Source organism: Moschus berezovskii, chromosome 9 (genome assembly GCF_049115385.1).
Source record: "Moschus berezovskii isolate FMDL1 chromosome 9, NW_MosBer_1.0, whole genome shotgun sequence".
In the NCBI taxonomy this organism is placed as follows: Eukaryota; Metazoa; Chordata; class Mammalia; order Artiodactyla; family Moschidae; genus Moschus; species Moschus berezovskii.
In genome coordinates this window covers 27,853,328-27,870,541 of record NC_142468.1, presented here as the reverse complement: position 1 = coordinate 27,870,541, position 17,214 = coordinate 27,853,328, and the positions used below count along the sequence as shown (strand labels likewise).

At 39.5% G+C, this 17,214-nt stretch overlaps 1 protein-coding gene and 1 non-coding gene across 4 annotated transcripts in view; one reads left to right on the top strand and one right to left on the bottom strand.

Moving 5' to 3' along the window:
• The window catches only part of PPP2R5E (protein phosphatase 2 regulatory subunit B'epsilon), a 158,822-nt gene that overhangs the window by 98,972 nt on the left and 42,636 nt on the right, over positions 1-17,214 (bottom strand). The window lies entirely within an intron of this gene.
• TRNAG-ACC (transfer RNA glycine (anticodon ACC)) lies at positions 1,952-2,024 on the top strand. The gene has a single exon. It is a non-coding gene; the product is annotated as a tRNA-Gly (tRNA).

Below are 17,214 nucleotides of genomic sequence, written 5' to 3'. Positions count from 1 at the left end.
AGCAGAACTTCTAAGCCATATCCAGTGCCAACAATTTATGACAGACATACAAGTGGAAAAAACTTCTCCTGTAGCCTTAAAGAAATTCTCCTGATGCTAATGAAACAAAACAAGTTCCCAAAGAGGTCTGAGAGATACCCAATGAACTCAAAAACTTGGGAACTGAGACAGGGCCAGTTGTAATTTGGTTGTGATTTGGTTTTTATCAAATTAAAAGAAGAAACAAGAGGAAAAAGAGACAATATGAAAGAGGAAAAAAAATCAAGTCCATTCAAGTTCTTAGGAACTCAGCAGTTTTAACCCACATGCTGTTGATTTCCGGAGAAGGCAATGGCAAGCCACTCCAGTACTATTGCCTAGAAAATCCCATGGATGGAGGAGCCTGGTAGGCTGCAGTCCGTGGGGTCGCTAAGGGTCGGACACGACTGAGCGACTTCACTTTCACTTTTCACTTTCATGCATTGGAGAAGGAAATGGCAACCCACTCCAGTTTTCTTGCCTGGAGAATCCCAGGGACGGGGGAGCCTGGTGGGCTTCCATCTATGGGGTCACACAGAGTCGGACACGACTGAAGTGACTTAGCAGCAGCAGTAGCAGCAGCTGTTGATTTCAACATTAAATTTTAATTAGTAATGTCAGGAAAACTGCATGAAAAAAGCCAAGGTGAAGAGAGAAGAGCAAAAGGTGAAGGTTAGGGCTTTGGTTTTAATTCCAAATGCAGTGAAAACCCATGGCAATGTTAAAGCCTGAGGGAGAGACATAGCATACAATTTCTATTTTTAAAAAGACTTCTCTGGGCACTATGAGCTGAATGAATGGAAAGGGGGCAAGAGAAGAAGTTGGAAAACCAGTCAGACCACTGGTGTATAAAAGGCCTTGGAGTCACCATAATGACTGGAGACAAAGCGGACTTAGAGATATATACTGTACTTTTGGATGCGGCATCAAAAGCGCTTACTGATAGCAACCGTTCTTTGGGGAGGGTATGAAGGTGACTTGAAAGTGAGAAATGGGAATCAATGGTGAGTATTGGTTGTCTACTTTGAACAACTGGGCGAATGGAGGAGTCGTCAAGTGAAATGAGAAGAAATAAGTTTGGTGGGAGAAATGGAGTATTCCACTGAGAATGTGTTAAGTTAGAGGTGTTTAGGAGACATATAACCTGAAGATGTCCAGTCAGTAACTGCATACAAGACCAAAATGTGAAGTAAGGTCAGAGCTGGAGATAGAAATGTGGAAGCAAACAGCACATACATGGTCTTAAAGCCAGTCGAATAGATGAGACCACCTAGTACAGAAAGTGAAGTACAGAAGCCTGAAAAATCTAACACATGTAAGTGTAGGAGAGAAGGAAGCAGCAGCCAGTTAGGAAGAAAACATCCAGAGTGTCGCAAAAGCCAAAGGAAAGTATGTTTCCCCAAGGAGAATGGGGACAAGCAGCAGATGCTGCTGACAGACATATGTCCATCAAGATTTGGAGGTGGCCTTTTTGAGTAATTTCAATAAAGCAACAATACAGGCAGGACCACACGACGGCAAGAATTTATGGAATCCTACCCTGTGGCCCCACCATTAACATCACTTTTTTTCAATTTATTTATGTTTAATTGAGGGATAACTGCTTTACGATATTGTGTTGGTTTCTGTCATGCAACAACATGAATCAGCGATAGATATGTTTTCAGCCTCTATTCCTGCCTTCAGTTGCTCTGTGCCAAGTTCAAACTTAGGGATTCTGATTTTGGTATAACACGTCACTCTCATCTGTTGGGTAGAGCCTCTGGGTTGGATTCCTTCCTGCCTGGATGAATTGCATGGTCTTGAGACCAGACCACGAGGTTCTACATGACATCCATTAGGAGAGAGTCTGTGAATAAAATGGGTATTCTAAGTCTTGGCCTGTCCCTAATACACTGCACTCTACTTAAATTTGAAACAAAGATCATGACTTTCCCTGGAGGTTCAGTGGTTACAACTCTGCACTACCAATACAGAGGGCCCAGGTTTGATCCCTGGTCAGGGAACTAGATCCCACAAGCCGTAACTAAACCAGAGCACAGCCAAATAAATAAAATTTTTTAAAACAACAAAAATCAAAGAACACTTTTATTGACAAAGGTCAAAGGAAATTTTAAAATTGTAAGTAGTTTAGTTTTTCTTAATTTGGAGTAAGTATCCAGGTGTTCAAGACATCATTCTTAGACCTTATCATTAATTTATAATAACAATTTACATCCTTTTAACTGGTATAATACAGCGAAGACAATGATCATTTTAAGTGACAAAACTATAACAACAAAGAAAAACTACTTATGAATATAGAGGGAAGTATCTAATACATTTTTAATTATTATAGAAAGAAAAATACATACATGTATTTTAAAACCTTTGCAATAAAACAAAGTACAGGAAAAGTTTCTAATAGCATGCATTCACTCCCTATTTTAAAGAGAAAAAAAGTTTCCAACCAAAACACTCAGGCCTCTATAATTTCACCCCACAAAAAAGCCAAGCTAAAATGAAAAAAAAAAAAATCTAATGGAAAGTTTACAGTGGAAACTCTGACAAACGCTTAACTATAGTGTCATAAACAGCACTACTATCATTACTTATGCCTACAGAGACACAAATGCATACAGCTTTCATTTCAATTAGTGGTCAAAAAATCAGAAGATCATGATACTTAGAGCTTATACTTGTCACTGATGAAGCTAAACAAAAAATTAAAACCATAAACACAAGCTGGAGTCAGAATACTCTCAAAAATGCCTTTGAATTTGAAAGGAGGACTGACATTATATTTGTATAGTACTCAGAAGAATTTTAAGGCATCCCTAAAATACAATACTTCATTTAGTGATCCTAACAAAACTATGAGTTAGGCTAAGTTTGATACTAATTTTGCAAGTGAGGAACCTGAGTTGCACCAAAGAGGCACAATTTGCTCAAAATTAGAGGAAACAAGGACCACATTCAAATCCATGTCTCACAGGTTTCAAGAGGTCCACTTCTCCCTCCAAAGTTTACAGTAAAATAGTCTTTAATTAGAGTTTCAAATCCCTGCCAAAATTGGTTCAAATATCATATAAAATACTGTGACTTCTCAACAAACTCAGCTCTTTGCCCAAGTAATAACTAAGTTTTGATGATTAGTTCTGAGGCATTAGAGGCCCAACTACACTGATGTACTACCAGAAAGCCAATTCTGACAGTTCATTCATTATGCTATTATTTTTTCTAATGAGCACACAGAAATCATTGCAAGACTGTTGGTGGTCACTGTGTTTCCATCCTTTCTTAGAAGTTCCACTGATTTCAAACCCATTAATAATTAGCAGTCATAAAGTAATCTATAAATTACTCATTCATGACATTCATGAATAAGATCATATATTTAACACAAACAAAATCACTGCGGATGCTGATTGTAGCCATGAAATTAAAAGACGCTTACTCCTTGGAAGGAAAGTTATGACCAACCTTGATAGTATATTAAAAAGCAGAGACATTCCTTTGCCAACCAAGGTCTGTCTAGTCAAGGCTATGGTTTTTCCCGTGGTCATGTATGGATGTGAGAGTTGGACTGCGAAGAAAGCTGATTGCCGAAGAACTGATGCTTTTAAACTGTGGTGTTGGAGAAGACTCTTGAGAGTCCCTTGGACTGGAAGGAGATCCAACCAGTCCATTCTAAAGGAGATCAGTCCTGGGTGTTCACTGCAAGGACTGATGCTAAAGCTGAAACTGCAATACTTTGGCCACCTCATGCGACAAGTTGACTCACTGGAAAAGACTCTGATGCTAGGAAAGGTTGGGGGCAGGAGGAGAAGGGGACGACCGAGAATGAGATGGCTGGATGGCATCACCGACTCTGTGGACATGAGTTTGAGTGAACTCCGGGAGTTGGTGATGGACAGGGAGGCCTGGCGCGCTGTGATTCATGGGGTCGCGGAGAGTCGGACACGACTGAGCGACTGAACTGAAGTGAACTGAATATTCTCTGTGATTTACAGAAATGACCTCCCTAGTATTCTTGGGCTTCCCTGGTGGCTCATCTGGCAAAGAATCCCCCTCAATGCTGGAGACCTGGGTTTGATCCCTGGGTTGGAAAGATCCCCTGGAAAAGGGAACGGCTACCCACTCCAGTATTCTAGCCTGGAGAATTCCACGGACTGTATAGTCCATGGGGTCACAAAGAGTCGGACATGACTGAGCAACTTTCACTCATACTCATACATACACCCCTCTTTACAAATGGAGAAACTAAGATCCTTAGAGACTATGCATTTTGCCCAAGGTCACACTGGCAGTTAGGAAGAACCAAGCACCACAGCCTCTGCTCTCTCTTCATCATGTGTGAGTAAAATGGGCTAATTTAAGTAAAGCGCTCAGAACAATGCCTGACACATGATGAATACTCCATAGATGCCAGTAATTGTTACCAGTATTACTCAATCTTCCTAACAATCAAATAAACTCCTAAAATAAAAACAAAAGAAAAGAATATGGAAAACAAGAGGAAACTGAGAAGAGAGAAGGTAACAGATCCATGAGCGAAACCTCAGGAAGAAACAAGTCAAAGCTTTCAGAAAGATAGGCCAAGTTCAGTGATGACTGTCCAGAGTTTTATCTCTTGTAACAAAATGTCATCTTCTATTATTTTACTGATTCATTGATCTAAAAAAAATGCAATAATACTAAAAGGAAATGGGAAGGGGAGAAGAAGGAATTAGGAAAATGAGGCAAAGAGAAGTTAGATACATTATCTGTAAAAACTAACTGCCAAATAAATCCTCATTTTAAGGCAGGCTCTTTCAAAGAAAATGTAAGTGTAGGTTAGTTTAAGGCTAAGTCACTATCCACTGCTGACTCCTACAGAAAAAAAAAAAAGCACTTAATTAACATGCATACTAGAGTTAAAAATGCAAAAATCTACATGACAGAAACAATGAATCCCAAGTGATACTGCTCTTATGCAAAACACGGGTAAATGAATCAATGATTTGGCTTTGAGATCCTTCAAACATTCTCAAGGGTGTTTTCCCATCTCAAAGGCAGAAATAATAACAACAAAAAAAGACAGAGCTCAATTTCATTTAATATCTGGCTTATTACTTGATCATCTGTCGATACTACTAATAAAACAAAAGAAGGAAAAATCGAATAAAGATTTGGATACCACAGATGTGGACACCTACCCTGTAGAACTCAACACTGAGACCATTGTTTTCAACTTGCAAAACAAATAAATGGCAACTTCTGGTCTTCAGCAACCTAATATCCAACATCCAACCTTTTTTTAAGGATAAGGAAATTGAAACCTAGGGGTTAGGTCTAAAATAGCCAGATTGTCAGTGGAAAGCAGGAACACGAAGAAATGTCATACTTAAGAGTAGAATCCCAGTTCCCTCACTGCTAAGTGTTGCCTCACTTTCCCCATCCAGTGGGAGATTATACCACTCTCCTAGCAAGCTGGTAAGAAACAGAGAAAACAGAACGTGCAACATTAGCAAGTAACAGGCGCTTGGTAAGCGGGAGACAGTGGTTTTAGTGTTCGGCCAGTCTCCTTGCAAGTGGCGCAGCAGGTGACAGTTATCACAGTTACTATTATGAATACAAGCTTCTAGGGGACAAGGACCGCGTCTGCCGTAGACAGTGGGTACAGAGCCTGGCATAGAGGAGCCATTAAACACTGGAGGCCAGGGAGGAAAGAAAGAAAGATTACACAAAGAATCAACAGAGGAACTGATACTCAACACAGTTCTTCAAAATTTCATCTAGAAGGCACTTAATACCACACGAACAATAACATTTCATTGTTTTTTCAATCTCAACTTAGGGAACTGCAATAGCATATATTTGTAAATGAAGCAGAATAGAAACAGCAATATAAACAAGTGCATCTAACATATGAAATGTAAGTTCTACTTCATTTAACTTTTATATTGGTTACATGTACCCTGTTGCATTTATGGAGAGGCCCATATATTGCAATCAGAATGCAAAATGAACCTTTTACTGGAGGCGGCAAAAAAACATCAGAAAACCACTACCTTAGATTTTCTAGGATAGTTTCACTCTTATGTGAATTGTATTTTTCAATAAAAGTAAAAGGAAGTATATTAACTAAATACTATCTTGAGTTTTACACACATGTGTGTCAAATACCATGAAGAAAAATTAAATATTTGCCAGACCCTAACTTCCAACTACTGCTTTGGAAAACACAAACATGGTACCTATATGAAACCTAGAACTTGAAACATACATTCAAAAGTGCACCAAGGAACACACCTTACAAAACTCAAGCGACTGTAAAATCATATGGTCTAGCAGTTCTAAACCCTAGTAACTTTTTTCCCAATCAAACCACAAAAATTTACTATAGTGAATAGTAAATTCACTACTTTACTGTAAACTCAAGATAAATTCCAAGCATTATTATTCTTTTGTGAGATACCACAAAATAATCGTATGTCTAAGATTCTCTACAGTGAAGCTGAAGTAGCAAAGCAAATTGTACCATGGGCAAAGCCCTCTACTGAGCTCTCTAAAAAGAAAATTCAGAGGCTAGATCGATATATCACAAAAGCCAAAGTTTTGTTGTAATTTATGCCATATGATACCTAACTAGGCAAAAAAAAAAATTGCATTAAATGCTTAATATTTACCCTACGTTAAGTTAAAAAGTATGTAAGTAACACATTTAACTAGAGGGCCAGGAATCTCTTGGGTGACAACAGCCAAGCTGGCTAAGGTAGCAAGCACACTCTGAGTACAACCAGTCTAGGGTATGAGGATCCATGAGAACTTGACTCTATCCCTGATTTAGTTTAAGAGCAGCCTAAATCACTTATCTTCTTCTCTAGATCCTAATCTCCTTCTGGCTAAAGAAAACATTAAGAACAATATCTGTCTCCAGTCTGTTATTCCCATACTTCACAACAAAGACAAAAACACACAGAGACACACACACACTCTGAGCTCTTTAGAAAATTAATTTCCGTCTAAAGTCTACTTGTCAAGTACTATTCAGGTGACAGCTCCAGCTGTCTGGCCCCAAACGTTCTCTTCTCTTCACTCAACACCTCGCTAAATGAGCTGACCCGTTTGTTTGCCTACACTTAGGAATCAAGAGCTGAACAAAACGTAGTCTTTGATACAACAGAGTAAGACACGGCTACATGTCAATCTAAATAGCACCTAGCACCACACTGACATCAAATTAAAAACCCTCACTAAAAATACTATCTAGAAGGATTAAAGAGCCCGAAAAAAATTCTCCCTGAGCCATCAGGCTAGTAAAATGAAATTTTCCAACTAGTAAAATGAAACATGTGAAGAGAAAACCAATACATATGATCAAATATTGTTAGTCTGAATTAAATAAAACAGTAAATTTTTTTATATGTCAAAACTGATCCTAAGCCTATTGAAATATAGGCAATTTCACTTGGTTCAACCTAAGAGACTGCCTTACTTTGTTAATAGCACTAAGTAATAATATTAGTAGCATCAAAGGACAGTGGTCTCAAACCAGAATACACATGTGAGAAAACTTTCCACAGAGAATTTTTGGTTTGTCTTGTTTGACTTTGTGTTTTGTATTAAAATATACTTAAAAGGAAAACAGTATAATAAATTCCCATAAACCAACTTCTCTTTCTGACATTCTCTAAATGTCAATATTTACAACATCCTGGAAATTACACACTATGCAATTGTCTAAACATACAAGATAAACTTGTCAGAATCAATTCAAAAGTTCAATGTTCTACAAAATTCTGTCAGGTTTATAGACCGAAAATACTTGAAAACTGCTGCCATCAGGCATGTGGGATCCTGGACGCCATACAGATGGTATTCTCAAAGTATGAGTTTTGGTGAAATATTTTCTTAGTTGTTTAGTTGTTGAGTTTTGGCTTATATAAGGAAGTGGGGTAAATATTTGCTGGCACAAAATATCTCTCATTGGCAGGGACAAACTAACAGAGAGTAAGTCAGCCATTTACAAAATAAAACAATTATTTGAACACATAAAAATCCTGAAAAGTATCTAATTATATTTACTCCTATGTACCACACAAAGGCACAGGCATGTACCTTCTGGCAAGTCTAACAGAATACACTACTCATCAACAGTTTAACTTCATCTAATGCCCACTGTGAGCTGGACCTTGGCATATTTCCTTCAACACATATTTCCTGAGTACTTTCTGTGGATCGGACAGTGCTCCAGGCAGTGATGATACAGGAGTGAACAAACAAGATGAAGATTCCTGCCCTGATGGGGTTTATGTTCTAGCACAGATACTATTATAAATATGAAGATTAGCTAGTATTTTAAAGGGGGATAAGTGCAACAGGAAAAAGAAAAAGAAAGCAAGGAAAGAGCAACGGGAAAGGCAGCAGGGTTACAATTTTAAGTAGTATGAGCTCACAGACTTGTGGCCTAGACAGACATTTACCTAATTATGACATCAATGTGATAATACATACTACGTGAGATCTGATCAAGGCTCAGTGGGAAGGAGGAGGAGGCCCTTAATTCTGCCTCCCAGAGGAAGGAACATCTGAACCAATTTTTGAGAGATCAAGAGAAGTTGGCCAGAGGCATGAGATGACAATGGGCTCTCAATGCCCAGAGAACAGCATGTGCCGTGGCCTGGAGAGGAGAGCTAGGAGCGGGCAGCCTCCCAGGATGAAGCCATGGCTGACGTGATGGGGGAGGAGGCAGCTATAAGAAAGGCAGGCAGGGGTCAGAACAAGGGGATTCCTTCTTCGAGGGGGTGCTTTCTACCATGGAGCTGTGCTACAGAAAGCTCACACAGGCAGCTCTGAAAGGCAGCTTCCTGTGGGGCCAGGAAAGAAATGAAAAAGCAGAGGCAGTGATGGGGAAAGGAAAGAACAGGACAGACTCAAAACATCTACTGAGCAGCTAGAAGCAGAAAGACACAGAGTCCAAACAGATGCAGTGAAGGCCACATTGGAGATGAAGGTACCACTCCCTAAAATGGGGACATTCAGAAGAGATCCTAGAGAGATTTGGGGCATGCTCAATGTAAGGGACCTGTGAAAGGGACCATGGAGTAGTGAGAAATGCAGATCTGGATTAGAAAAAATTCTAGCCTGGAAATAGTGAAAAGTATGGGAGGTGCAGCTGAAGGCATCAGAATGGATACTATCAATCTTTTTCTCTCTCCTCCCCTCCCCTCCCTCGCTCTCTTCCACTTGCTCTCTCACATACATAGTATATACATACACAAGTATATCAGTTATAAAGAGAGCACCAAGATCGTCTAATCATTCCCTTTTTCAGAAAGAAGCAGCCTGCAACAACACAACTATTAATATTTTTTTTATCTGTCCAAAGTGCACAGAGTCAAACACAATTACTCAAAAGCAAAAAAGGAACTTCTTAAGAATGAGGCAACTACAAGAATGAGGTTATTACAGATAGTTTCCAGAACCACAAGAAACAATGTTATAATTCAAACCAAAGAAAAGTATTCAGAATCTACTCAAAAGATCAGGAAAGTCAGACACAACAAGGTTCTAACTAGGCCAAGTATATTCGCTGGGTCCTTCACAGTGTTTTCAAGCTAGTCAAAGACACAGGAAGTTTAAAAATACTACCAGGGTACCAGCAAGTTCAATTTTTATAGCCTAAAATTTCAATAATTCACAAAAAAAATAGATAAGCCAACAAACTATTTTAAATTTGCAGGAGACCAAGGCAGCAAAGAGCTGCCTCATCTTTCTCAGTGGGAGCATCCCTGAAAACACTCCTATAGGAGGGGACAGTGTAACCACATTTCTTATTTTAAAAATAAAAACTTTTCAGCACTTTAAAAGAAAGGAAAAAATAATTTTTCTCCTAAGGCCATTCATGGGGTCACAAAGAGTCGGACACAACTGAGCGACTGAACTGAACTGAACTTGAACAGCCTTTTCACCTGCTTTGCTTTCATAAAAGTAAATGTTCTGTCCAAAGGAAGCATCAACTCCTTTTGTAAGATTTTGGCTTAAATCTTTAGTTCAACAAGATGACTATGAAACGCGAGTGCTCTTTTCCATGTTTTTCTTATTTTTTTAAAAAGCAGCGGGAAAAATCTACAGCTGTTTCTATTATTAGTGATATATAACTTGTGATGCATATATGCAGATGATACCACCCTTATGGCATAAAGTAAAGAGGAACTAAAGAGCTTCTTGATGAGGGTGAAAGAGGAGAATGAAAAAAGCTGACTTGAAACTCAACACGAAAAATACTAAGAGCATGGCATCCTGTACCATCACTTCATGGCAATTAGAAGGGGAAAAAGTAGGAAAGTAACAGATTTTATTTTCCTGGGTTCCAAAATTACTGTAGACAGTGACTGAAACCAAGAAATTAAAATAGACGCTTACTCCCTGGAAGGAAAGTTAAGACAAACCTAGATAGTGTATTAAAAAGCAGACATCAGTTTGCTGACAAGTTCCAAATAGTCAAAGCTATGGTTTTTCCAGTATTCATGTACATGTGGAAGTTGGACCATAAAGGAGGCTGAGCTCTGAAGAACTGACACTTTGAGTCGTGGCGTAGGAGAAGACTCTGGAGAATCCCTCAGACTGCAAGGAGATCAAACTAGTCAATCCTAAAGGAAATCAACTCTGAAATTCAATAGAAGGACTGATGCTGAAGTTGAAGCTCCAATACTTTAGCCGCCTGACGCGAAAAGCTGACTTACATCAGGAAAATACCCTGATGCTAGGAAAGACTGAAGGCTTACATCAGGAAAAAACCCTGTTGTAAGGAAAGATTGAAGGCAAAAAGGAAAATGCGGTGGCAGAGGATGAGAGATGGTTAGATAGCATCACTGACTCAATGGACTTGAATTTGAGCAAACTCCAGGAAACAGTGTAAAGGACAGGGAAGCCTGGCATGCTGCAGTCCATGGGGCTGCAACAAGTCAAAATGACAGCAATTGAACAACAACAACAACTTGTGATGAATCTATGGTTGTGTAAATACTGACAAACATTTGTGGTAGGTAGAGAAGCCGCTCAAAGGCATTTCCTCTAAAAAATATGTCCTCGTTACACTTTGGTATTACCTATTCTCTCCAACTCCCCTTTTCACTTTTCTCCTCTCCTCCTCACCTTTCTCCCCCTTGCTCTCTCCTGACTTCTGGCTGTTCCACTCTCTCTTTCATAAACACACACACACACTTTAAACATTTTCACCAGGAAGCAATTTTTTTTCCATGATGCTGTACAAACAATAGGTTCTCTGCTGCTGCTAAGTCACTTCAGCCATGTCCGACTCTGTGTGACCCCATAGATGGCAGCCCACCAGGCTCCACCATCCCTGGGATTCTCCAGGCAAGAACACTGGAGTGGGTTGCCATTTCCTTCTCCAATGTGTGAAAGTGAAAAGTGAAAGTGAAGTCGCTCAGTCATGTCTGACTCGTAGCGACCCCATTGACTGCAGCCCACCAGGCTCCTCCGTCCACGGGATTTTCTAGGCAAGAGTACTGGAATGGGTTGCCATTGCCTTCTCCGAATAGGTTCTCTAACAAATACCAAAAGACACTCTCTTCTCGGTAATAAGTCTCTCTCTCTCTTCTACCTCTCTCTCATACAAAAAGAACTATTATCTATATATGGCAACATTCTTATCTTGACATTTATGCATATGTGCATGTTAAGTCGCTTCAGTCGTGTTCGACTCTTCGTGACCCTGTGGACTGCAGCCTGCCAGGGTCCTCTGTTCATGGGATTCTCCAGGCAATAATACTGGAGTTGGTTGCCACACCCTACTCCAGGGGATCTTCCCAACCCAGGGATAGAACCCACATATCTTAAGTCTCCCACATTGGCAGGCAGGTTCTTTATCACTAGCGCCACCTGGGAAACCCGTTGAGATGTATACTAAATTACATATTTAGTTCATTTGTGCAAATATACTAAATTCTCATCACAAACTGCTTACCAACACCATCATTTGGGATGTATCAGAATATGAAACTAGAAATCATGAGATCCGCTATGCTCTACCATTTCCTTCCCCTCTCATTTTCTTTCCTACTCTGCTTTCCTGCCTTCCTCTCTCCTGTATAAACTCTAAGCCCCAAACTGTTACCTGTGTCTCAGCTAAAAGACCCCAAGCAAGTCTTCACTCTCCTTGTTTTGGCCCCGTACCTCTCCAGGCTCTATCCCCATCCATCCTTAGATGTCCCTCTCAAATGTCATTTTCAAAGGTCATGAACCTTTCCTGGTAGTTTGCTCAACCTGATGTCATCTTTCCCTGCCTTTGAAGTGCAGCGATCCCTTGCTTGTAACTCTCTTACTGCACTTAAGTAATTACAGGATGTGATAATATCTGCCCTCTTGGAATTATATTTAATTGTATTTGTGCCATGTAGCCCCTATGAGACCAACACACAACATGAATAGAGCTGAGTTGTCTCAAAACCACTTTTTTCTGTAACAATTTATTTTATCTAAGTATTCTCATCTCTCTCTCACACACACACACACATCAGTAACTATGTGTGGTGATGGATATGTTAACTGCCTGACTGGTAATTTCACAATGCTTAAGTATTAGAATGGCACATTGTACACTTTAATTATACATATGGTTTCTATTCGTCAATCATACTTCAGTAAAAAGAAAACAAAAAACAACTGTGCAGTCCAATACAGTAGCCCACATGTAGCTATCAAGCACCTGAAATATCAGGTGTTCTAAGTGAGGTGCGCTATAAATGTGCAAAAAAACACAGGAGATTTCAAAGACTGAGTATGAAAAACAAAAATAATTCATTTTATATCATATATGTATTAAAATGAATTTTAGATACCTTGAGTTAAAGAAATCAAAATTAATTTTGTTTCTTTTTCCTTTTTTAAAAATCTAGTTACTAGAAAATTTTACATTATGTATGTGATTCACGTTGAGGTTTGCATCCTATTTTTACTGGAAAGCACTAAACTAACACAGGAAGCAAAGGAGACAAATTGCCACAACAAAAAACAAAGGATAACTTGCCATTCCCTTGGACCTGGAATAGCCCACAACCATTCTACTCTGTGATCATAAAAGAAACCCAGTCATTCTCTGTTCTTCAATAACCTGACTTACAGCTCACTACCTCTGAACAAGAAGTGCTGCTGCTGCTGCTAAGTCACTTCAGTCGTGTCTGACTCTGTGTGACCCCATAGACGGAAGCCCACCAGGCTCCCCCTTCCCTGGGATTCTCCAGACAAGAACACTGGAGTGGGTTGCCATTTCCTTCTCCAATGTGTGAAAATGAAAAGTGAAAGTAAAGTCACTCAGTCGTGTCCGACCCATAGCGACCCCACGGACTGCAGCCTACCAGGCTCCTCCATCAATGGGATTTTCTAGGCAAGAGTACTGGAGTGGCTTGCCATTGCCTTCTCCGGAACAAGAAGTGCAGGCAACCTAAAATAAAGAGCACGCTGAATTGTTACACCTTCACAGACACTCCTTATACTTGGTTTAAACCTAAACTGTCACGGAAAAAGAGGAAAGAAGAAAATACCTTGTTTTTCAATCAGAGAGCTTCCTTTTTATTCAAAAGAAAACGTTGCCATGAGAAACTCTACCCTAAGCAACTGTTCTTTCCTGTTAAGGACCCCAAAATTCCTATCTGTTCTTCTCTTACATGATGGTTAATCATGTAAAAAATGTAGCCAAATATAAAGGTGCCCTTTAGAAACTTCTACTAAACAAGCAGTATTCCACGTTATTATGACTCTGAGGCCTCTTGTGAAAATTTTTAAAGGGTCACAACAGGTTTAAATTAACCCCACAGAAAGAATCTGGCATTTTAAAAGGATCTGATGACTCAAAACATTCTTTTGGACTCTCCCAGCCTCTTCACTGGAAATGCACATCGGACAGTCATTCAAGTTAGTTTTCTTTTACGCTAACCCAAGTCAAGTACAAACTTGAAATGTGAACTAAAGATAATTACTTTAGGCTCTCTCCTTCTCAAGTGTTTTGTTTTTGTTTATGGGGGGATTTTCGTTTGATTGGGTTTTGCATTTTTGTTTGTTGCAGGGGGAGTGGGGGGGTATGTTTTATGTCTCCATTTGAGTGGAAAATAACAGCAAAATAAAAGTAGCCAATTCCAAAACAGAAACTACCAGAGTCTCCTCACTGGAACTTAGAAGTTGACTCTTTATACCAGACTTTACTTGGCCAAGTTGTGCCTAATTCTGCCTGTCTCTACCTCTAAGGAAAACATGAAGAAGCTAGACATTCTAACAACAAAGTCCCCAAAGGTGGCTAAGGGCTAACCAGACGGTCATCCGCCCATCAGCTACTCGAAGTTAAAAAATTCTGATACATTAAAGACAGACTTGGCATGAAGCAGCAAGAAATGGGGGTACAGTTTAAGAAATCAAATAGCTGTTAAGGCTAAACACCCTAACTTCTTTGTATAGAGCTGGGTTTCTCAATTTAGCACTACTGGTGTTTAGGGCCAAAAAATTCCTTATTATGGGCAATGTTCTGTGAATTGTGGGATACTTAGCAGCATCTATGGACTCTCCACCCACTGGATGCCAGCAGTGACCTCCTTCCCACGTACCCACACCACGAGCTGTGACAATCAAAAAGGTCTCCAGACATTGTCAAAGGTCCCTTGGGAGACAAAAAAAGCCCCCAGTCAAGAATTATTGGTAGAGAGCAAAGGCACCTGAAAAGTTACACCAAATCAGAGGCAACTTTCTCTGTGTGTAGGTAGGGTGGCAAGTTGTACTCAAACAGCTGGTCTTGCACATCTGGTAACAAGTACTTCTGACAAAGTCTCTGATATGACCAAACACGGAGGGTCACAATTTAATGAAGTACTCTAGGGATCGGAACCAGCCAAGCTTCAGACATAAGATTCTTCAACTACAGTGGAAGTCAAGATTTCTGCCTTAGTAATTAATTTCAATTGGAAAACATTTTTATTAGATTAACCAACAATGATTATTCAGAAGACATGGTATTCTAACTCCTAAACTCAGATGGTTACTATCTTAACATGGTCTTAAATAAAAATAAGATACCACTTTGTGACCCATATGGTTCAGGCTTCCCCAGTGGCTCAATGGTAAAGAATCCACCTGCAATGCAGAACACGCAGGAAACGCAATTTGATAAGTAGATTGGGAAGACTGTCTGACAGAAGGCATGGCAACCCAGCCCTGTATTCTTGACTGGAGAATCCCATGGACAGAGGAGCCTGGCAGGCTACAGTCCATAGGGTCGTAAAGGGGCACTTCACAACTGAGGCAACTTAGCACGCACACACACACAACCCATATAGTTAGCAAAAAATTAAGAACATCCAGGGACTGTGGGAAAACAGGTATTCTCCAATAACCTTCTAGGAATGTAGACTCCAACTTATAAAGCAATTTGGCAGCATCTATTTTGAACTGTGGTGTTGGAGAAGACTCTTGAGAGTCCCTTGGACTGGAAGGAGATCCAACCAGTCCATTCTAAAGGAGATCAGTCCTGGGTGTTCATTGGAAGGACTGATGCTAAAGCTGAAGTTGCAATACTTTGGCCACCTCATGCGACGAGTTGACTCACTGGAAAAGACTCTGATGCTGGGAAAGGTTGGGGGCGGGAGGAGAAGGGGACGACGGAGAATGAGATGGCTGGATGGCATCACCGACTCTGTGGACATGAGTTTGAGTGTACTCCGGGAGTTGGTGATGGACAGGGAGGCCTGGTGTGCTGTGATTCATGGGGTCGCGGAGAGTCGGACAAGACTGAGCAACTGAACTGAACTGAACCAAACTTTATTTTTTATTCAAAATTCCACTTCTAGGAATCTACCCTACAGATATACTCACCTCTACACAAGGAAAGGGACGCAGAAAGCAGTTCCCACAGCACTGCTTACATCAACAACAAATTGGAAATACTTCAAATGTCAATAAGGAAATAGTTTAAAATAAATTAGTGTATATTCGCACCTTGGAAGACTGTACAGCCATTTTTCTTTAAAAAAGCAATAATAAGACAAACTTCTAAGTGGGAAATAAATGGACAAACAAATATATATAGTGAGAGAGAAAGTATGGCTTCATGTATGTGTGTGTGTGTGTCTGTGTGTGTGTGTAGATACAGACAGAAAAAAGTCTAAAAGAATATACACCAATTTGTTTTGAGTTTTTCCACAAGTATGTGTTCTTTTAAGCCGCTAATAATTTTCAAGACACAGACTTAAAGTTAGACTCAGACTATCTTCATTTTTCAAATTTAAGGCTTATTAAAAACTTGTTTTTTCTGTATGTCACTTTTTCAATAAATCAAGCTTTATGGATAATTCTGTGTCACATACTGAGATGTATCAGAGTCCGCCGTTTTTCGACCACGTAATGTTGACATTGCTGAGCCTTAAAAGCAGTCATGTTAAGGCTTAATTCACTTTGCCAAGTCAACTTCAAAGAGATAAGAAATCTCACCAAGATGCCCTCTTGAATCATAGTCAGTTGATAACTAAGACCATAGAGAGTAGTATTTTAATTTAGCACAATATTTTAATTTTTATGAAATGTTAATAAATGTTCTATTGTTTAATTTAGCAGACTCTGATCTTATACAAATTTGATTCTAATTTTACTTTTCAATTTATTGATCTAAATGATCCATACTTATTGATGTGGCTTTTCCTCTTCTACTTAAATCTTCAATGAATAATCAAACATCTGAAGGACTCACAGACCTGATAATAAAAATTAAAACCTCAATTCTAGATTTAGAGTAACAAACTATTTTATCTGGGTGCACAGTAGGAAAGGTACTTTTCCAAAAACAATTTTTTTGGTTCTAAAATAAACGAGCAGACACTTTTCAAAACAAAATGTCAAGCATGAACCATAATAGCTATGGCCTTTAAACCATCTTAGCACACCACCCTCTACCCTCAGCTCTAACCACTTTAACTGCTTTTAAATGGAACATTCTAAGTTGTAAAAATAAACTGTATTCCCTCCTGTTTAAGTTTTCCCATTTTTCCAAGATAGTTTAACCTTTATTAGGGCATTTATCTCAAATACACTATACCCATAGCTCAGGCAGTAAAGAACCTGCCTGCAATGCAGGAGACCCAGATTCAATTCCTTAGTCAGGAAGATCCCCCTGGAGAAGGAAATGGCAACCCATTCCAGTACTCTTGCCTGGAGAATCCCATGCACAGAGGA